The 23,475-nt window shown below is 39.2% G+C and overlaps 1 long non-coding RNA gene and 1 pseudogene across 2 annotated transcripts in view; both read right to left on the bottom strand.

Annotated features, from left to right (window-relative positions):
• The window catches only part of LOC134494837 (uncharacterized), a 28,594-nt gene that overhangs the window by 4,528 nt on the left and 591 nt on the right, over positions 1–23,475 (bottom strand). The window contains exon 1 of one of the 2 annotated variants that reach the window (XR_010067704.1): positions 16,159–16,467. The exons of the other annotated variant lie outside the window; for it this stretch is intronic. This is a non-coding gene — a long non-coding RNA (uncharacterized LOC134494837). Of the gene's footprint in view, positions 1–16,158; positions 16,468–23,475 lie in introns of those variants that run through there. 2 annotated transcript variants of the gene reach the window in all.
• LOC134495065 (U2 spliceosomal RNA) lies at positions 16,933–17,091 on the bottom strand (annotated as a pseudogene).

The raw sequence follows: 23,475 nt of genomic DNA, 5'->3' as shown, positions 1-23,475 counted from the left end.
TCATGCAGGCTTCAAAATCAAGCCTTTGTTTTTGTGAACAGCAGCAAATCATCAACATAAATGCACAGATACATACAGCCTTGTTTGTCTTTCTTCACATATACACATGGATCTGCTTTTCCTTTTTCAAAACCAAAATTCTGCAATTCTTCATCTAATTTTTGGTTCCAGGATCTAGCAGCCTGTTTTAATCCATAGATTGACTTCTGCAGTTCACAGACCAGATTCTCCCCTTTTTCATAGCCGGGGGGGGGAGGGTTGCTCCATGTATAATTTGTGGTCTAAATCACCATAGAGAAATGCAGTTTGAATGTCATAGTGATGAACTGACATTCCTTTGAGTGCAGCAATTTTTAACAGTAATCTAATTGATTCACCTTTAGTAACTGGTCAAGCAAAAGTCTTGTCAAAGTCTAAATCTTTCCTTTGAGTGAACTGTTTTGCAACCAACCTTGCTTTATATTTTTGGATTTTGCCATCAGCATCCCTTTTCAGTTTGAAAACCCACCTACAACCTAGACAGAGTTCATTGGGAGGTAGATTTACCAGTTTCCATGTTTTATTTTCTTTCAAGGATGCTAACTCCTGTTGCATGGCAGAATGCCAATTTTGTGCAATCTCAGGTGGTAAAGCATTCACTTGTTCTAAAGACTCAGGTTCTGTGAATACGTGAAAAGCCTTTACTGTTTCAGCATGAAAACATGATGGAGGAACGCCTTTATTACTCCTGCGAGGTAATACAGGGCTTAAATTTTGACTCCTATCACTTTCCTGAGAAGCATCTGTCTCATCAGACAGATCTTCAGTTTGCTTTTCTGGTTTAATGTCCTCATCAGGCAAAAGATCACCATCAGCAAGTCCTTGCTGTTCTCTTGTGGTGGTCAGATCAACTAGAGAGCTAGAGTTTAATCTCCCCCAGTTTTGTTCAGCAAAAGAAGCGCTTTTGCTAATTATTAATTTCTCTCCCACTATGAACTTGTAGCTCCTCTGGGTTTGTTCATAGCCAACAAAGATGGCTTTCTTTGTTGTGGGGCCTCCTTTCCTTCTCTGCTGTTTTGGAATATGAACCCATGCAGTACTACCAAACACTCTAAGATGGTTTACCTTTGGTTTCACACCATAAAACACTCCGTATCATGACCAACGTGTACACCTGATGGGGTGAGGTCTGCTTCAGGCATAGCCTCCAGGGTACAAATCAGCGTGTCCCACGTTTCATTCAATGAGGACAGCAGTATATATGATTTTGTGAGAGGTGTAAATTCCATTCCTCTCTCCTGCAACTCAACAAACAGCTGCTGAATATGATGCAGGTGCTCAGGAAGGCTATCTCCTTCTGCTAGGTAGGCTTTGTATAGCTTTTTTGTCAGGGTAACTTTACTCCCTGCTGTTGCCTTTATATATAAGTTTTCTCAAAGCGCCCCACAGCTGCTTTGCAGACTGCATACCTCACACATGCACTAGCTGGTTGTCTTCAACTCCCAGGATAATGGTGGCTTCAGCCCACTCATCCTGTTTAAGCCATTTAGCAGTAGGATTTTGGTGGGTTTGCTCACCAACTGGCAGCCAAAGATTCTCTCTGCGAAGATACATTTCCATCTTCAGGGCCCAATTCAAGTAGTTGGTCTCTGATAGGCACTCAAGAGGCATCACTGAGGGCTGGGAGGTAGCCATGGCTTCTTCCTTCTTTTGCAAGTCAGCTCAGCTGGCTTCTTTGTCCTGCAGACTGGCAGTGGCTGGAAAAACTCCAGGCGGCTCTGAGGAAAATCTTCACAGGTCTTTGCTACCTGCCTTTAAAAATGTGCATGAGGTGTGGAGCTGATCTCTTTGGGGGTTCACTGGGTTTCTTACTGGGCCCATAACCTGTGGCAGAATGCTGGAAAGCGTTTAGCCCAAGAGATCAGAAAAATCACACACCAGGCATTTCTATAAAAATAAATGTATTTACAGAAAGCACAAAAACATACTTTACAAGCTGTGCATTCACACACACGCTGAGAGGACGGGAGGAGGCTGTGTAGAAAAAAGGAAAACAAACTAAAACAAGTCCAGGCAAGGTTCCTCCCCCAGGCAAGGCAGCTTTTAACACCCAAATTGAGGACAATTAAATTCGACCTCTTCACCCTGCCGATACTTAAGGAAGTACTCAATTACCATGGTGACATTAATGTCTGTAGCAGAAAACAATATACCAAACAATTAATACCTCTTTGGGAAAGGAGGTGATACCAGCTGCCTTGAAGGAGATGTGCTTACTCCTGAAGAGGCCTTTTCTAAATCCAACTGTATTAGGCAACTTCTGCCCAGTCTCTAATCTCCTCTTTCTGGAGAAGCTGGAAGGACATCAATTGCAGAGAATACTAGATTTTCTGAATCTAGGATTCAGTCAGGGCATTGGTTGGAAACTGGATTGATCAGTCTAGGGGAGAAACTATGTCAGGACCCAGATGGAGGGATTTCAACCTTCCTGGCCTTATTAGACATCTTAGTGGCATTCAGAACTACGATGGACTACCTATGAGGGTTGGGGGTGGCAAGCATTGTTTTATGATGGTTTCTTTCCTTCCTGAATGGGCACTTCAGGTTGGAGTTATGAAGAACAGTTGAGTTGTGGAGTCCTTGATGCTCTCTGAGACTTGTTTTCTTGCAGACGTTTCATTGCCAGACTAGGCAACATCTTCAAAACTGAGTGGGACTTGCTCTCTGTTTATAAACAGAAGATGTTGCCTAGTCTGGCAATGAAATGTCTGCAAGAAAACAACAAGGCTCAGAGAGCACCAAGGACTCCACAGTTCAACCCTGAGCTACAACTATTCTCTTTGATTGAACAGTTGAGCCCATGACGGCCACAATTTGAGATGCCACAGGACTCAGCAATCTCTCCCATTTTATTTAAACTCAGTGTAGAACCATTGGGAGAGCTCATCCATCAACTTAGGGCGCCGTATCAGTATGCTGGTAATAACCCAGTTCATTTCCATGCAAGCCATACTGGAGATGCAGAGGAGCCTTTCCCCAGTTTTTGAGGGACTGGATGGGTCAAACAAGCTAAAACTGAATCCCAAAACAATGGAAGCACTGTTCGTGCATAAATCATTTGGCTCCATTTCAGCTCCTATATTGGCTCTGGAAGGACCTGAGCAACCCTTAAAGGAGCAGGTCTGAGATTCAGGAGAAGTGATGGGGTGGGAGCCCAGAGGCATACCTTTTCTGTAGCTGCACCACTTTTACAAAATAACTTGCCCCCAGTGGTTCAGCCAGGCCCCTCTGATGATCTTTAGGAAGGCAGTAATATGCTTTTTTGCACCAGGCATTTGGGACCTAAGTAGTTTTCCTTTTGCTGGATTTTTGTTAACTTGATTTTTACATTTTAAAATCTAATTGTATTGCAGCGTTTTTAATTGGAATGAGTTTTTAGGGAATCAAATGAGTTATTTTTATTGCATGTTTTATTGTTTGTGAACAACAGGGCAGTTTATAAAATTTTGCAATAAATAAATGCCCCTTTTACTGCTTAAATTGAAAGAGATAGTATACCTAGCTGCACAACATACAATAAAACAATTTAACAATTCTAGATTAGCTTCATCAAGAACTATAAACTTTTGAGTATGCTAACACATATCAGTCTATGTGAATGTCTGCATTATATTTACAGAGGTATATTTTATTTAGGAACCAATTTATTCCTTTTATGTTTTACTTATTTTGTTACTGTTAATTTCTACAATGGGCAGGTAATGCATATAAGAGATAACCCATTAAACTCATGATTTGTAGTAAACTAAACTACCAAATGAACACAAATTATAGTCTGAAAAAATTAAATTGCTATGCAGTACACAAGTACTAATTTGTTCCTTTTAAAAAAATATGTAGAATCTTAATCTGTGTGATTATACAAAAGTTAGGTGGCCAGGAGCCATCTTCAAGAACCCTTTTTCTTCTATTTTCATGCTTTTATTTTGCCCAAGTATTCTCTCTCCTAAAATTCTCTCCCCCTTTATCACACAATTCTTCCTAAAAATTGCTTGAAAGGTCTATTAGCTGCAAAATTAGTGTTATGAAAATTAATGTATTATTTGTATACTTTATTTTTAGACCAGACATTTACTGTACCATATTGCTTTGAAATAAAAATGTAAATTCAAAGGTTTTTTTTTAAAACATGAGGCCCCTCTTTGCAGCCTGCTTGTCATAGCATAAAGATATTTCCTTAATCATTTGGACAGACACCTGAATGTTTGACATGGCTACACTGATCTTCTCTCTCTCTTACAGGACCAGTGAGTTCCTGGGAGACTAACAGTCCTGTCAGAAAAAGCACACCGCAAATAACAAAAATTAAGGCCAAATAAGTACAAATTAGGGCTTGAGCCCACCCCTGAAGCCCCACCTCACTATATATACTGGGTGAGAGGGAAGAATTTGGCAGGGCAGGCTTCTGCCCTGAACTGCCTCCTTCCTAGGGCTGAGTGTGTGTGACTGGCCCAAGGTCACCCAGCTGGCTTTGTGCCTAAGGCAGGACTAGAACTCGTGGTCTCCCAGTTTTTAGCCTGGCGCCTTAAGCACTGCACCAAACTGGCTCCCGCCCTGAAATTAGCCTGCATTAAATTAGGTAAGGGCAGCCAAATGCTGAGGTATAGTAAACATAGCTCTGGGTATTCTGTCAACATAGTTTCCTCCTGACTCAAGGGCTGGAGTGTGCAGAACTGAAATAAGATTTTAGCTTTAATTGATTACAGTATGTTTCTCTAGGATTGCTTTGTATACAACCATAGTACTGCTTGTATGCCTTCAGCTGCATCTCTCTGGTAGTTCTTTTAAGTATGGAATTTTATAATATGCTGTTAATTATTTAAATACTTAAAGAATTTATGACTTTAACAGAGGCTGTTGATTCAAGGATGTATAATGCTGCTTCCTTATCTCTTTCTTCCTTTTTCCACAGTAAAGTGCATGGTCAGCTTGTCAAAATAACAGTTAGAGCCTTGGCACCTCCTCTCTATTAAAGCTGTTATGTTCCATTTTGAAGAATGGGACTGCATTATTTTTTATTATTATTTTTTTTCACATATCTAACCTACCACAATCCAGACTTTCAGTGACTTACAGAGATTATAAAAGAACCAAGTAAAATAGTAACAACCATAAAAACATAAAAACCATAAAAACAGTAAAACAAGACCACCTGGAAGCTTCAACTGGTCCAGAATTCAGCACCATGGGCAGTGATGAGCATGCCTTGGAATGCCCATATTAACGTCTTTGCTTCACGAGCTGCACTGGTTGCTAGTTTGCTTCCAGGTGCAATTCAAGGTGCTGGTTGTTACTATAAAGACCTACATGGCATAGGGCCTGGTTACTTGAGGGACCACCTGCCTCCCATAGTATCTGCCCAGCTGATCCATTCGGGCAGAGTTGGTGTGTTCCGGGTTCCTTCAATTAAACAATGTCATCTATTGGGACCCAGAAGTGCATCTTTTTTGTAGCAGCAACTGCCCTATGGAATGAGGTTCCCCCTGAGATTTGAACAGCCCCAACCTACTGGTGTTTCAAAGGGCCCTGAACATCTGGCCCTTAGTCCAAGCCTTTGACAAGTGTGACTGAAGCCCCCTTTTCTTCTTCCCCCCACCCCATCTGGGTTAGTTATCTTTGCCATCTTTTTTTGAAGTTTTCTTGTTTTAAATGTTTTTTAAAATTCTGTAAACTGCCCAGAGTCATTGGGAGCTTGGCAGCATATAAATTTAAAAAACAAACAAACACAAACAATAAAAATAGAAAATAAAATTGGCATGATAAAATCAGGAGGCGGCTTTTTGGAACAACTCCATTTTTAAAAGCTTCTGACACATCAATAAGGAGGGAACTAGCCTGATCAAAACTGGAGGCTGTTCTTTAGCACCGGTGTTGCCAAGGAAAAGCAGCACCTTCTTGACTCAGCACCCCCAACCTCTAAAAAATATGGGATCAGTAACAGTTTCTGTTTGATCTAATTGGTCATGCTGGCATTGGTTAGAATAGGTGGTCCTGCAGATATCCAGGTGCCAAACCACAAAGGGTTTCGTAGGTTGAAACTAGAACATAAATGCATGCAGAAACCAATAGGCAATCAATGAGGGGTCTGCAAAACAGCTGTTATATGCTTTCAACCAGGAGAGCCAGAAAGTATGCAGGCTGATGCATTTTGGACTAAATGTAGTTTCCAAGTAGGTTTTAAAGGCAGCCCCAAATACTGTAAACATCTTACAGTAGTCCCAGAAAACGGGGTAAGTCCCTGCCTTAGTCACCACCAAAGACCATCCATGCAGAATCAAGGCTGCAGCAAAACCAAACAACTTTATAAGTGAAGCGTGCTGCAAATTATTCATAGTAGATGTTTCCCCTTCAAGGTAGATCAGACTAAGAAACAAAGTTATGAATGCTAATACTAGTTTTATTATAAGGTTATAGTAACAGAATCTTGTTAAGTCTGAATACGCTTCCCCCCTCCTTCCCTTTCTCGTAGTGAGAACTAGGGAGGATCAAGTCTGACCTGCTTTCTCAAATTACATTTCTGCCTCAGACTCAAATTTCTTTTATCTTGGTTGCAGTTCTTCCTCCTGTTCCTCAAGATTATTCGTACTGCTCATTACAGTAGCCCAGGGAAAGATCACACATCTGCCTCCTCCCCATAACAGTGCTGACAATCCTAAACAAGGCTGCTGGATGGCAGCTCCCCAACATAATATGGGAGAAGTAGGAACACTTTACCTCCCTTATTGCCACGGTGTAGGCCCAAAACGTAGGTACATATGGATTTGTTTGCTTTGATTCGGTTTTAGTCTTTCTCCACTGATGCTCTAGGTGTTTCTAATACTTTTATGTCTTTAGGTGTGCCTGGGCAAACCAACTGAATTGATTCTACTGACCTATGGAGGTCCCAGGAGACTATCAATTGAAACCTGACCAGGGTGCAATCTGATCATGACGATGAGATGGTATGCAGTGCTTCACACTTCGAAAAATATCTGTCTTTCCTTTTCTGTTACCTTGTAGTTTTATCAGTTAGAAAACTTTTTTTTTCTGTATTTGGGATCTTCTGCTACTGTATACACATGCTCAAATGATCTTTGATCAATATTCTATATAAGACCTATGCAACTCAGGATTCTTGCTCTTGGCTCATCTGGGTGCAAGAGACTAGTGACTCACTGTTAACCTGCTAGCTTCAGAAAATGAAACAACTGTGGTATCCTCTCCAGTTGTAGGTGTTTATTTGGGTGAGTTTTCTACCACATGAGTAAAGCACATTCATATTGTCATAAGGAAGTGGTGCCTGCAAAAAACCATGCAACATACACATGCATGTTGATATTGTAAAAATGCTGACCTCATGTACTTGTGTCCTAAAGTCTAACATAAGTCACAGAATTTGTGATGACTTAGTCATGTACATGCAATTATTTGTTTCCCCTTGTTCCCTACGTGGATGCCCTTCTGCATCTTGGCTGCCATTATCACGGGAAAATTTATTTTTTAATATAATAATTTTATTAAACAGATAAAAACTAATACAAATTACAAAAAAATAAAAGGATAAAGAATAGAAATTGCAGGAAAAAATAAAAATAAAAATAGGAAGAGAAAATAGAAAAGAAAGAAAAAATGAGAATATAGCAAAGAAGAAAAGAAAAATATAAAGAAGTGATTTCCCCTTCCATCACAACAAGTATAAACAAGTTTAACAACGTATCACCTTCTCTTGTAGTACAACAACCTCTTTGCCTGATCTCTCTTATCTATAAACAAATCCTTAAAACCTCACCATTCAGTCCAGGTCAGCAAAAGTCCATTAAGGGTTACCAGAAATAACAACATATCTATTTTAACCTTGATCAAATAAACCCACTTTATATTTCTCCCATTTACTTTTAACAATCTTAATCTTAATCTTTAATCCCTTCAAATAATGTCGTAGAACATGGTTTTTTTGTGGGAAAAACAAAAAACCTTTTGGCTTCCCTGGGCCACATTGAGTGAAGAGGAATTCTCTTGGGCCGCACATAAAATATATAATACAGTTAATGTATATAAGTAATAAAACTTTAAAAAATATTTTTATTATAAAATTTTAAAAAAGAGGGCAAGATAAAACTAGTGGGATATTTGAGCTTGTTTTTGTGAAACTAATGCATCAGTGTCTGGTTCAATGAAAGTAGTTGCAATTCTCAGTGAGTTCTCAAGGTGCTTGTCAGAAATTTTAATTCTGATTTTACTCTTCGTGTGCTTCATCCTTGAAAATAGTTGTTCACAAATGTACGTGCTCCAAAAAGCGATGTCATGAATAAGGTGTGATTGTAAAATGAGGGATATTTTCCTCTGGGAAGATAGGTCTTATAAAAGTCCAGTTAAGAGACATAATCAAATTTTTCTTTGAGTTGAATGTCTGATTGCAACTCTATGCATTCCATTTGAAAATTTGGAGGTAATGTAGTTATGTCGATGAAAATGGAGTAAAAAATATACCAAAATATTGATGATTTTTCCAGAAATCTTGAAACTTGTTCTAAATTCCTGTATCAGACCAAAAAGCAAGACTGCATATTTCTCGCTGTTCACAGGACTGTGTTTAGCCAATGTATTGAAACGTATAAAATTGTTTTCCATAACTTCAGCTTGCCATACTTTAAAGTTTCATTTCAAATGCTGTTATGGTTTGAAACGTTGCAGTGATAAGTTGATTTTCACCTTGAGGATGCATGTTTAACCCGTTTAAATGAGTGGTCAAATCCACCAAAAATGCTAAATCTAAATGCTAAATTTTTCATTTTCAAGTTCTGGCACAAATTTCCTTTTTGATTCCATAAACGATTTCATTTCACAAATCATAAAATTGTTTCAGCATTTTACCTTGACTTAGCTACCGTACTTCAGAAAAGTAAATTATGTCCCCATAATCAGCATCCATACTTTTAAGGAACTCCTGGAATTGGCAATGATTCAATCCCTTGGCCCTTATAAAATTCACTGCTTTGATGACAATTTGCATGACATTATCCATTTTTAAAGCTTTCGCGCATAAATTTTCTTGATGTAGAATGCAGTGATACTTCATCAAACGTGAGTTGCCAGCGGCACTTGCATCGTCTGCTATCAATTTTGTAAGTCCCTCACTTTTACCAACCATTGCCGGGGTGCCATCAGTAGATATACCATAAATGTTGACAATGGTTAAAGAAAATCACTTTAATGTTATTTCTACTGCTTCATACAAATCAAGCGATTTAGTTGTGTCTTTTTAATGGCACCAAAGAAGCCATTTCTTCAGTGGCATTATATTCCTTATCAATACCTCTAATAATAATGGCAAGTTGAACCATATCTGTAGCATCAGTACTTTCATCCATCACAAAACCATAAAATTTGAATTTAGCAGCTTTACTCTTCAAACTTCTTTCGACAGATTTTCCTATTTCTTCAGTTCTCCTGGCTGTAGTCTGGCGAGACAAACTGATTTTAGAAAAATCGCCTTTTTTATCAGGACAAATTATATCTGCCACGCTTTCCATACATTGCTTAATAAACTCACCATCAGTCAATGGTTTTGATTTTTTTGCAGTCAGATTTGCTACCAAATAACTAGCTTTTATAGTAAGAGTCCTTTTGAATTGTGACTTTTTAAAAAAAATTGAGATGACAGACTTTTTTTCAGTTCCGCTAATTTGTCTTTACGACGAATTCCTTGATACGCTTCAAATTTGGCAGCATGTTTTTCCATATAATGGAAATTTGGCAGCATGTTTTTCCTTTTCAAATTGTAGTTTTGAAAACTGACACATTTTCCCTACAAATTAAGCATAGTGCCTTAGTATTTGTCTCGACAAAAAAGTACTCATCTGTCCATTTTTCATTGAATACTCTTCCTTCATCCACAATTTTCCTTTTTTATTTTCTGTTTTGGGTTCTGTTTTCTGTTGAAACGATGTTGAAGCCATGCTGGAATACATATATTTAGGAATAAATATACTTTTTTAAGAAGTAACACAACAAGCCCATCGTAAATTATTAGGTAGGCAAATAAACAAAGCAAAGTTAAATAAGAAAACTTACATGTCTACTTAATAATAGCAACAATAAAAGCCTGTTGTCACAGAACACGTGTAGGTAGGTTGAAATATTATATATAATGCCAAGTCGCCACAAGCTGAAGTGTGTAGCAGGCAGAGGCAGCATTAGCACTGCACTGCCTCCTCCCCTACACAGCATTCTGTTGTTTCTAACTACACAGTCCGCACTCGAGCATGGCGTGATCAAGTCATGAAAAAAATAGCAAAATAATGTTAAAAGGTTTATGCTTTTTTGGGGCCGCATTACTAGTTGTTCAGGGCCACATGCGGCCTGTGGGTTGGACACACTTGTCCTAGAGCTTATTTTCTCTTCATGTTTTGTCACTTCCTCCAGAGGTTTAACAGGTCTCTTCTGAAAATCCAATATAAGAAAGTCATCCAAGTTGTTCTTTTTGTCATTTGTATACCCCTTTTAATCATTAAAACATCATTTGTATATCCAGCGTAATATTTTTCCCCTATTGTTCTTGTAGCTTATCATATTTAAATCCATATTCAGATCAGACTCAGAATTATCCAGTAAAATTTGTTCCTCTTCCTTAACATCTGAACACAGTCTATCTCTAATGGCAAATACTTTTAAGATTAACTTCTGGGTCCATTGTTCAAAAATATCCTTCAATACATCTAATGTTAAGGTATTTGCTCCATTCTGTGTAAGTCAAATTTAAGTGTTCTTCTCCTTTAATTGTAATCTTTAGTTCTTTCAGGTTTCCTCTAGTGTCCCAATGTTCAAATTCCCATCTTACCATATTTTCTTTCCAAAAGTTTATAACTTTCCAAAATCAACGTTCTAATCACCATTTTGCTATTTATTAAGAAAAAAGAAATTTTTAAAATGTTCTTAAACTTACCTTTAAAACTTCTTTTGCTAAGGATTAAAGGAAACTCACCCAGTATTATAAAACTTGTTGATCAAAAGGTTAATAGTTGAAAAGCAGTTAAGAAGCTATTTCCAGAAGTGATTAAGAAATGAGGCTTGGCAGAACTTTGTGTCCATAATATAGGCTATATTGTGGCTGTGAGCTTTGTAGAAATCCCTTGACTCCCAGCTGCTCAACCCGAGCTAACTGTAGAAACCTGAGTTCCTGCAGTTTACACACGAGAAGCAGCTTCTGGAGTACAAGTGGGCGATCTCATGATCTCTCTTTTTACCAGAGAGACTTAAACAGCCAGAAATCACTATTTGGCCAGCGATCTCACTGCAATGCCATCTCCACTTCTTTGGAGGCATCTAATTCACCATGAATCCTCATTGGAAGTCCCATAACGGGAAAATGTATTCACACATTTTAATGTATTGAATATGAAGGTATATCCAGAATTTTTCATTCTGACCATGCCCACTTCTACTCTTTCCTGGTTGCATCCACTTTTGAAATGCAACCATTGTTGTTTGTCCATTGTTGTTGATGAAGACCTCAACACCATTAGTCATGTTAAAACTGGTGTGTCTGAGGATGACTGGCTAGGCCAATTTGGGCATGGAATGTCCTGGGACATGTTGGGCAAACATGTGTAGACATTACAGTTTTTGCACTGATGGCTCTAGACTTGCACAAGCTTATGTTGTGCTTCCACAATGTGCCTTACTTCATAAGCTTGACAGCCCTTACGGATGAGGCCACGCCAGGTAGAATGTTTTTTGCCAGTGTTTCTCAGGTGCTCATGTCTATGTCAAGCTACTTCAGGGAGACCTTTGACACGTCTACAAGAGGTAGGGCAACTGACAACTATGCAACGACCATTGAGGCAAAAACTCAGTAAGTAAAGTAAAGGCATTTTTCTTGGCAGCTGGTGATAAGTTGTTCTGATAAACACAATGAAGGTGATGCTTTTCGAGAAGTAAAGCCTGTATCTCCTCATCATTCTCACTGAACCAATCATGCTGCTTGCAAGTAGAGGGTCCTAGCATCTTCAATGCAGATGAATGGACAACATCCCTAAAGCATTCTTAGTCATCCTCAGCACAGCCAGCAAGATGTAGGTCAGCAAGCTTAGTTGCTAAGTCTTCAGCCAGTGCTGAAGCAGTGCTGGGGTTCCTCAGCCTGGCCACATTAATTCTTCTCATGGCCTTGCTTCCTTGTGTACACCTCTTGGGTCTGATGTAGAGCTTCATTTTGGAGACAATGAGCCTGTGATCTGTCCAACAGCACCACACATGGCCTTGGTCACTCTGACATCCTGCCTGTATTTCCTCCTGACAATGACACAGTCAATAAGATGCCAATGCTTAGAGCAGGAGTTCATTCAGGAAGTCTTGATAGGGGTAGGCAGGTAGAAAATTGTACGGGTGATGAGGAGGTCATGTGCTGACAGGTCTTCAGTAAGAGTGTGCCATTACTGTTATACTTGCCCACTCCATGTCTCCCAATGACTCCCTGCCAGGCTGCAGAATCACACCCTATTCTTGCATTGAAGTCACCAAGCCAGATCAGCTTGTTGATGCTGCTCACTGCTGATAGTTGGGCACCTAGTTCTTTACAGAACCTGTCTTACATCTCATCTGGGTTGGTCATTGTGGGGGCATAAGTGCTGATCAGGGTGGCTTGATTTCTATTGTCTAGTGGAAGCTGCAGCATCATGAGCTGGTTGTTCACACCCTTGGGGAGATTAACAAGTTTCCAAACAAGGTGACTCCTGACAGCAAATCCAACTCCAGCATCACGATGTTTGTCAGTGCCACAACCGCTCCAGAAAAAGGTGTATCCACCTTTAATTTCAGTCAGCTGACCTTCATTGGCAAGACGAGTCTCACTCAGGGCTGCAGTATCAATGTATCTTCCAAACTGTCTGGCAACTAAAGCTGTTCTTCTCTCTGGTCTGTCTGCTGTAGGGTTGTCTAAAAGCGTGTACATGTTCCAAGCCTACATGCAAAAGACTGAATGTAACTTTTGGCTCAATAATTCATTCACAGTGTAAAGAATTATTTGCAGTTCTCTTTGGAAAATAATAAAGGACAATTAATCAAACAATTACTAATAAAATGATATTTCAAATATGTTTTTACTGTTGCATAAGTAAAGAACTTGTATTCAAGGCAGTTCTACCAATGGATCTGATTAAGTTTGCCTGACATTATTGTTCTCTTCTGCTAGATAGAAGAAGAGGTTGCCTAAATTTGCTTCAAATTAAGATTGGGGTAAGAAATTTTAACATTTATTTTAAGGATATAGAAATAATAAACTCTCAGTTTACAGAATAATGGGAAGGCTTGTCTGTTAAAGCAGAATGTCCATTAAATCTGAATGGGATCTTATACATGCAGATTTTACATATTTTACACACATGTGAAATGGAAATGGAATTTTATACATGTGCATTTTTCATATTTTATATACTGTATGTATTAAATAGGAAATGGGATTTTACATATATGTAGAAGCATATAGCTTACAGACACATTTTGTCCACTGGATCTGAAATCTGCCAAACCAAGGTCTTTTAAACTGAATGTTGACCATATTAGATATTTTCTAGTGCAGGATTTCTCAACCAGGGTTCCGCGAAAGGTCACCAGGGGTTCCCTGGGAGATCATGATTTATTTAAAAAGTTATTTCAAATTTGGGCAACTTCACATTAAAGAGGTAAGTTCCATTCTTTATTTTTAGTTTAAGAACACTATTAATGCATATATACAGGCCTACACATGAAACAAATATAATAGTTTTGTAACTTGTGGCCTATATTTGAGCCTGAATGTGCAGGGGTTCTTTGAGGTCTGAAAAATATTTCAAGGGTTCCTCCAGGGTCAAAAAGTTGAGAAAGGCTGTTCTAGCATATCAGGGAAATACAGCTAGTCCTCCCTTAAAGACCACAATAGGACCAGAATTTTGGTTGCTAAGCGATGCGGTCACTAAGTGAGGCACCATGTGACCAGACCCAATTTTACAACCATTCTTGCAGCAGTTGTAAAGTGAGTCACATGGCGTAAAGCAAATCATGACAGTCGTAAAACAAATCAGTTGTTTCCAATTGATTTTTTGTGTTGGAAACCAGCTAGGAAGGTTGCAAATTGTGATCACATGACCATGGACACTGCAAATGGTTGTAAATGTGAGCCGATTGCCAAGTGCCAAAATTGTGATCACATGACCACAGGGGTGATGCAACGGTCATAACTTCCAGGACGGGTCATAAGTAACTTTTTTTAGCCCCCTCATATCTCCAAATTGTCATTAAACAAACAGCAGTTAAGTGAGGACTACCTGTAATTTGTAATTAGCTTTGAAATTAAGATAGGATATTAACAATATAAAAAGTGTTCTGCAACTCACTGTGGTTGAAAATTAGTTTTATGCTTCCAATATGTATATTCGAATGGAAATTGTGCTGAACTAAGGATCTAATATTCATTTATATCACTATGAAATTGAGGCATAGTATTATGTACACTGTAGCCCGCTATACAAAGAAAATGTATGACACAGCATAGAGGACAGAGGAAATGACCTTGAGTGGCAGGAAGAAGAGCCAATACCAAGACAACTGTCAGATAAAAGAGGCCTGAGTCCAGAGCAAGAATGTAGCATGAGTAAATATTTCAGAAGACCCCTCCCTAGTTCTCACAAAGATAAAGGGAGGGTGGGGGAAAGTATATTCAGACTTGCAAGATTTGCAGCGTCCCACAATATAGTAGTATTGAATTACATGACATTGGTTTCCTAGTCTGGTCTACCTTGAAAGACTAACACACAGAGAGGAATTGAACCCAGAATCTAATTTTATTTTAGAAGTGGTCCTTGGTTACTGACCTCTTGTTCAAACTCATGGCAGCACTGAATGGGTGGCACTTTTGACCAGTCTTTGGAGTTCTGGCTGTTCCAGCATCACTGTGGTCATGTGATCGCGATCTCGGTGCTTGGCTTGTAATTTCAACACCGCAGTATTCTGTGAACATGTGGTCGTCATTTGCAACCTTCTTTGCTGGCTTCCAACAAGCAAAGTCAATCGGGAAGCTGGCAGGAGGTGCAAATGGCGACCATGTGACACCCTCCCTTAATGACCTATGGTGATTTGCTTAATGATGGCAACTGGGACTGCCAAATTGCCATTGCTAAGTGGTGTGGTCACATGACATCAAGCTTTACAACCAGTAGCTTAGTGATGGTAATTCCAGTCCCAATTGCTGTTGTTAACCAAGGACTACCTGTATATTTTTGCAATGATCTGTCTCAACACTCATTGAAGAGAGAAGCCTAATTTACAACCTGTTGAATCTGTCACTGAAGACTACTGCAAAGTGAATTTTAAAAATGAAAAACTTATTTTGTTTACATAAGGACCTGGTTTGCAATCTCTGGTCCATTTTCAGTAGACTGCTTCAACAACCATTGAAGCAATACAAATAGGAAAACTTAGATTTTGAATAGTTGTAACACTGAAAATATGGAATATTGTAAAATAAATTAAATAAAAATAAACACAAAATCTGGTATTCACAGAATATACAGCTGGAAGATTTTTGAAATCATGCTACCCAATGTAGGATCTGCAATGCAGGAGGGGCTACTACAACATCCTTTAAATTTTGTGGACAGCTATTCCCAATAGAGAAAATCAGGAGACAAAATTACATAGAGTTATCTTCCTCTTTTACTGCTATCAGAGCCTTCTACCAATAAGCAATAAACAATAAAATCTCAGGAACAAGTCTCTCTAAATTCAAATTATTAAGGTTTATTAAGCAAAAGGTTAGTGTGATCACGCAAGAATCCCAACAAGTATTTCTTGTTTCATATATGAACATTATATTTAGGCAATTCAAAATGGTTAGCTTCTTTCTTTCTCCTGTTCTTTCAAAGAAAGAAGGAGTTTCTCTCTTCTGAGAGGGCCATGCCTCGTTATTGCTTATGCAACCACCCCTGGCATCATCTGTGTGATAATCTACTTCTATATCTGCTCTGTGAACTTTGAAGTACATGTACATCTCCGAATGACTGAAGATCTCCATAATGAATGAAGGCTCCATAATGAAATCAATGACTTAAGTTCAAGAAGTACTTCTTCATCTAGATTATAGCAGTAAACTATATAAAAGGAACATACATGAACTGCTGGCCCAAGGATTATACTCTGAACCATGCCTGAAGTCTGTCTATGTCTTCAGAAGAAAGTGCACAATTGAAGAAGTAACTCCAGGGGTCTGGTATTTATAGCATTCCTGAAGCAATCCAGAAGTTTAATTCTGTCTGCCAATCACTGGACTGTTTTGCACACTCCTTATTCCTCCTCTTTGGCCTCTGAAGCTGAGCACAACATAATGGCTCATTTTATATGCAGTGTAACAAGAGCATAGCTTCAATACAATACATCTAATTTATAACATGTTGTAAGAATTGTTGAGGCAGTTAATACACACTCCCACATAAAATCCATTAAACTCAGTGGGATTTATTTCAGAATAGGATTGTGCTACAAGGCCTATCACACAGTCTCAGATCATGCAATTCTTGGTTCAGTCCTTAGAGAGCTTTATCTCTGCTGTTCTGGAGCAGGACTTTTCTCACAAATAAAAAGGGTAAAGTAAACAGTTAAATTGAACTGTGGAAATTTGGCACAGCTCTTTTCTATGTTCTTACTCATTTTGTTCTGTTGATGAGTCCTCCTCTGCTTCTGCCCCCTCATCCTCCCCTTCCACAGAGATATTCATAACTCATTATATTTACAGCTATTAACAGTTACACCTAGCAACCATTTTTCGTACATCAAATAGTTATCTGTTTCAAGCTGAACATTCTTTCAAAGCCATTTTTTCTTCTATTTAGTTTTATCACATTCGTGTTTTTAAAAATGCATCCCATTTCTTTTGATATGATGATGATATGATACACCAGAAAGAAATGACATGTGCCATTTTCATATGTAACCCAAAGCTACTATGGCCCAGTAGTGCTCACATTCTAAAACAGAAACCAGGCAATATTAAACTGGTAAGAACAGATACTAAACTTGATCTTAGCCAAAAGGCCAAGAAGCATAGATTGGATTTTGATGCCAAGGCTCATGAATATTTAACTGCATGGAAGAATTCTACTTTAAAACTAAGCATCAAAACACCCTATGGGAAAGTATGGGCAGAATCTGAAACAGTTACTTTAAATCAATTACTTTGTAATTATTATTTTAAATATTTTTCTTGACTTCAGATCAAATTTTACTTGCCCTTCACAACGGCACTATACTCAATTCAGGCATGCCTCCACAGCTCCATATGGACCAGATGGTTTAGCTGCTTCCCAAAAAAACAAAAACAAAAAAACAAAACAAAAGCTGAGGTGCTTTCTCTTTTGATGGACTGTAGGGACGCGGTGGCGCTGCGGGTTAAACCGCTGAGCTGTCGATCGGAAGGTCGGCGGTTCGAAACCGCGCGGCGGGGTGAGCTCCCGTTGCTCGTCCCAGCTCCTGCACACCAAGCAGTTCGAAAACATGCAAATGTGAGTAGATTAATTGGTACCGCTTCGGCGGGAAGGTAACGGCGTTCCGCGAGTCATGCTGGCCACATGACCCGGAAGTGTCTATGACAACGCCGGCTCCAAGGCTTTGAAACGGAGATGAGCACCGCCCCCTAGAGTCGGACACGACTGGACTTTACGTCAAGGGAAACCTTTACCTTTACCTTTTATGCCTGAAACTCAATCTACATTTTACTTGTGCCAAAAATTAAATAAAATTTTGAAGGTGAACCATGGACTAAAGAACTGGAATATCTGATGATGGAACTTCAGTGGTCACATGTTTTGAAGAATGTAAAATCAGTCTCATTGGACTAAAATGGATTCATCAAAAGACACTGTTTATTGGATGCCCCAAAGAATGTCTTGAAAAGCATGGACATCAAATTTTCTTTGTGGCAATGTAAAAACTCTGAGGGGTCATTGACTCACATGATTTGGTCTTGTGAGTTACTGGCATCTTTTTGAAGCAATTATTTTATCTGTACGTATGTATGCATGTATTTATGTAGATTTATGGGGAAATCTCTCAATGTTAAGAATGTGAACGTTATGTTGAATTATGTTCCAACAATGTGAAATCTGACTGTTTTTGAGAATCTTTGGATATACTGGGTATGGGAAATTGCTAAACGAATTATTTGGAGAAATTAGAGAAGTACTACTATTCCAGATATTAAGGTTTGGATTCAGGAGATGTGTAATTTATCCATTTTTGAAAACATTTTTACCAATCAAAAAATGATGCAGTAGTCTTCCTTCGGCACAGATTTCATGGTATTTTATGTAGAGTCTAAATTCTTTTTTATATTAGAAATTTTTACACAATTTAATATTTGATATATAGGTGATATGCTTATATCGTTTATAATTCTTGTTTGTTTTTTGTTACTGTTTCTTAGTTGGGGCTTCTTTTGGATTTTGGTTTTTTTGTGTACTCTTTTTTAAGTTTGTAATAAAAGAAAAAACAAACAGGTAATAATCCTAATCTTCAGCAAAGGATCGTTACCTTGTCGTGGTGCTGGAGCTGGAGGTCAGACTAAATGCGATCCCTGGGGAAGGTAACGGCAACCCACCCCAGTATTCTTGCCGTGAAAACTAAATGGATCAGTACAACCAGAGATATGTCGGTATACCATCGGAAGATGAGACCCCCAGGTCGGAAGATGGTCAAAATGCTACTGGGGAGGAACAGAGGATGAGCTCAACTAGCCCCAGACGTGATGACACAGCTAGCTCAAAGCCGAAAGGACGGCTAGCGGCCGACGGTGCTGGTGGTGAACGGCGAATCCGATGTTCTAAGGATCAACACACCATTGGAACCTGGAATGTAAGATGTATGAGCCAGGGCAAATTGGATGTGGTTATTGGTGAGATGTCAAGATTAAAGACAGACATTCTGGGCGTCAGTGAACTGAAATGGACTGGAATGGGCCACTTCACATCAAATGACCACCAGATCTACTACTGTGGACAAGAGGACCACAGAAGAAATGGAGTAGCCTTCATAATTAATAGTAAAGTGGCTAAAGCAGTGCTTGGATACAACCCAAAAAACGACAGAATGATCTCAATTCGAATTCAGGGCAAGCCATCTAACATCACAGTGATCCAAATATACGCCCCAACCACAAATGCTGAAGAAGCTGAAGTAGAACAGTTCTATGAGGATCTGCAGCACCTACTGGACAACACGCCTAAAAGAGATGTTATTTTCATCACAGGAGACTGGAATGCTAAGGTGGGCAGTCAAATGACACCTCGAATTACAGGTAAGTATGGCCTGGGAGAACAAAATGAAGCAGGACATAGGCTGATAGAATTTTGCCAAGACAATTCACTCTGCATAACAAACACTCTCTTCCAACAATCTAAGAGACTTCACCAGATGGACAACACCGAAATCAGATTGACTACATCCTTTGCAGACAAAGGTGGCGGACATCTGTACAGTCGGTAAAAACAAGGCCTGGAGCTGACTGTAGTTCAGATCACGAACTTCTTCTTGCACAATTTAGGATCAGACTAAAGAGATTAGGGAAGACCCACAGATCAGCTAGATATGAGCTCACTAATATTCCTAAGGAATATGCAGTGGAGGTGAAGAATCGATTTAAGGGACTGGACTTAGTAGATAGGGTCCCGGAAGAACTATGGACAGAAGTTGGCAGCATTGTTCAGGAGGCGGCAACAAAATACATCCCAAAGAAAGAGAAAACCAAGAAGGCAAAATGGCTCTCTGCTGAGACACTAGAAGTAGCTCAAGAAAGAAGGAAAGCAAAAGGCAACAGTGATAGGGGGAGATATGCCCAATTAAAGGCAAAATTCCAGAGGTTAGCCAGAAGAGATAAGGAATTATTTTTAAACAAGCAATGCGCGGAAGTGGAAGAAGACAATAGAATAGGAAGGACAAGAGACCTCTTCCAGAAAATTAGAAACATTGGAGGTAAATTCCAGGCAAAAATGGGTATAATCAAAAACAAAGATGGCAAGGACCTAACAGAAGAAGAAGAGATCAAGAAAAGGTGGCAAGAATATACAGAAGACCTGTATAGGAAGGATAACAATATCGGGGATAGCTTTGACGGTGTGGTCAGTGAGCTAGAGCCAGACATCCTGAAGAGTGAGGTTGAGTGGGCCTTAAGAAGCATTGCTAATAACAAGGCAGCAGGAGATGACGGCATCCCAGCTGAACTGTTCAAAATCTTCCAAGATGATGCTGTCAAGGTAATGCATGCTATATGCCAGCAAATTTGGAAAACACAAGAATGGCCATCAGATTGGAAAAAATCAACTTATATCCCCATACCAAAAAAGGGAAACACTAAAGACTGTTCAAACTATCGAACAGTGGCACTCATTTCACATACCAGTAAGGTAATGCTCAAGATCCTGCAAGGTAGACTTCAGCAGTTCATGGAGCGAGAATTGCCAGATGTACAAGCTGGGTTTAGAAAAGGCAGAGGAACTAGGGACCAAATTGCCAATAACCGCTGGATAATGGAAAAAGCCAGGGAGTTTCAGAAAAACATCTATTTCTGTTTGATTGACTATTCTAAAGCCTTTGACTGTGTGGACCATAACAAATTGTGGCAAGTTCTTAGTGGTATGGGGATACCAAGTCATCTTGGTATACAAGATGTCTGCCTCCTGAAGAATCTGTATAACGACCAAGTAGCAACAGTAAGAACAGACCACGGAACAACGGACTGGTTTAAGATTGGGAAAGGAGTACGGCAGGGCTGTATACTCTCACCCTACCTATTCAACTTGTATGCAGAACACATCATGTGACAAGCTGGCCTTGAGGAATCCAAGGCTGGAGTTAAAATCGCTGGAAGAAACATTAACAATCTCAGATATGCAGATGATACCACTTTGATGGCTGAAAGCAAAGAGGAACTGAGGAGCCTTATGATGAAGGTGAAAGAAGAAGGTGCAAAAGCTGGCTTGCAGCTAAACCTCAAAAAAACCAAGAGTATGGCAACCAGCCTGATTGATAACTGGCAAATAGAGGGAGAAAATGTAGAAGCAGTGAAAGACTTTGTATTCCTAGGTGCGAAGATTACTGCAGATGCTGACTGCAGTCAGGAAATCAGAAGACGCTTAATCCTTGGGAGAAGAGCAATGACAAATCTCGATAAAATAGTTAAGAGCAGAGACATCACACTGACAACAAAGGTCCGCATAGTTAAAGCAATGGTGTTCCCCATAGTAACATATGGCTGCGAAAGCTGGACCATAAGGAAGGCTGAGAGAAGGAAGATTGATGCTTTTGAACTGTGGTGTTGGAGGAAAATTCTGAGAGTGCCTTGGACTGCAAGAAGATCAAACCAGTCCATCCTCCAGGAAATAAAGCCAGACTGCTCACTTGAGGGAATGGTATTAAAGGCAAAACTGAAATACTTTGGCCACATAATGAGAAGACAGGACACCCTGGAGAAGATGCTGATGCTAGGGAGAGTGGAAGGCAAAAGGAAGAGGGGCCGACCAAGGGCAAGGTGGATGGATGATATTCTAGAGGTGAAGGACTCGTCCCTGGGGGAGCTGGGGATGTTGACGACCGACAGGAAGCTCTGGCGTGGGCTGGTCCATGAAGTCACGAAGAGTCGGAAGCGACTAAACGAATAAACAACAACAAATAATCCTCATGAATTACTCATAAAACAACATACACTGGGGTGCAGAGAGGAAATAGAGAGATTGAGACCCTATAACGAAAAGTATTTCAACTTTCCAAAGTCATTACAAATGTTATCTCACTATTGTACTTCTAAATACCATTTGATTAAAGCAATAGCATTTCCATACCACACAGAAGTCAACAATGACTCAAAACTTTATCTCTATACCTACATCATCATATAAAATGGCACAAAATGGTTTTCGCCGTGTTTACTAGATTCCCAGGGAATGAGGCTTGAGGGATTCCCAAGGCATCCCAGAAAAACAGTATGCTAATACTCATCTACCTTAATAATGCTTCCCTCACCCCTCCCTTTCTCAAGTACTACAAGTATTTTTAAAAGCACAAGAGGGAAGGAACGAGAAAGGAAGCAAAAGAACTGTAATGATATGAACTGACAAACATATATAAATGAATTCAAACAATGATACAGTATTATTAAATAGTGGAAATTAATGGGATTGTTAAATTATCTAGAACTCATCTCCATATTTGTTCAACTCTTTCATTCCAACATTTTTACTTCCACCTCTCACAACATGCTTCTGAAACCATATGTGTCAAGCCCTAACCACACTGTGGACAATGGAGAAGGTAAAAATCTCTTCTCCATCTCAAATGTAAGGGCAATAGCTCAGATAGATTGAAAGAATAATCCGTAGTACTTCTAGACTGATCAGCCCATTTGGAATTTTAAGAATATGTAGAAACTTTCACAAAATAATTGCATGTATAGAATTGCCCTTTCACAAAATGACTTCCATAGGACTTAACTATTTACAAAGCACCAGTTATTGAAAACCAATCTCATCTGCAAGATGCTCTCTACTACCCTTACTAGTGCTTGGACTTATTTTCATCTTTAATCTGGGCAAGTAGCCACATTTCTAAACAAAACATGCAGCTCCTGTTGCCTGTGTGTACAGCGCCACTTTGTTTCACTGGGAAAAAAACAAAATGCACATGCATGTGGAGATACCCAGAAGTAGTTCGTGAAGTAGCCACACAGACCTTACAAATGGTGCAGCTGCCTGAAAGTTTCAAAAAGAGCTGCTTCATAGACATTCTACACTGCACAGCACCTTTTTCAAAGGCTTAGCATAGCCCTAGTATCTGTGGATGTACTGGTGCACTGGTACCCTTAGGCGTCACAGGAATAAATGTTTTATAGTAAAGTGCATGATTTATGGCCTCAGGGAGTGCAACCCTCAAAACCCTTCTAAAGTTATCATACTGTAAGTTCAGTCACAAAGGAAAAAAACTGTTAAATACCTGGCCTTAATCATATGAAAAGAATTAATTTAATTAATTCTAGTTACATTTAGGTGAAATTGTACTGAGTTTCCTCTTTATTTCAGCCCTACCCACTTTCTAGAATGTGGCTCCCGTGTGGTACTCAAAGGCCACATGCAGTCCTTGGTATGAAAAAAAGTTGTACACCTCTAAACAAGAAATTTCTAAGGCCATGGAGACAGACTAAAATGTACATATAGAATGACTTCACATTTTGTTTTAAACTTGAAGATTTTTTTATTCCACAAAAGAAAAAAAAAATCTAAAAGCAGCTTTTCTTGAATAATGAATCCCATCAGGGTATTCCCACAATGTAGTCTGAAGTAAGAATAAGGGGCAGATATAAACAAATTAACATAGTCTCAACAGATTATGATGGTTCATTTACTTCAACTTGCTCAGTTACTGACCTTAGTGGATGAATTCTAATCA

This window comes from Candoia aspera, chromosome 3 (assembly GCF_035149785.1).
Source record: "Candoia aspera isolate rCanAsp1 chromosome 3, rCanAsp1.hap2, whole genome shotgun sequence".
In the NCBI taxonomy this organism is placed as follows: domain Eukaryota; kingdom Metazoa; phylum Chordata; class Lepidosauria; order Squamata; family Boidae; genus Candoia; species Candoia aspera.
Note: the sequence above shows the minus strand (reverse complement) of the source record. Positions and strands in the feature narration are given on the sequence as shown.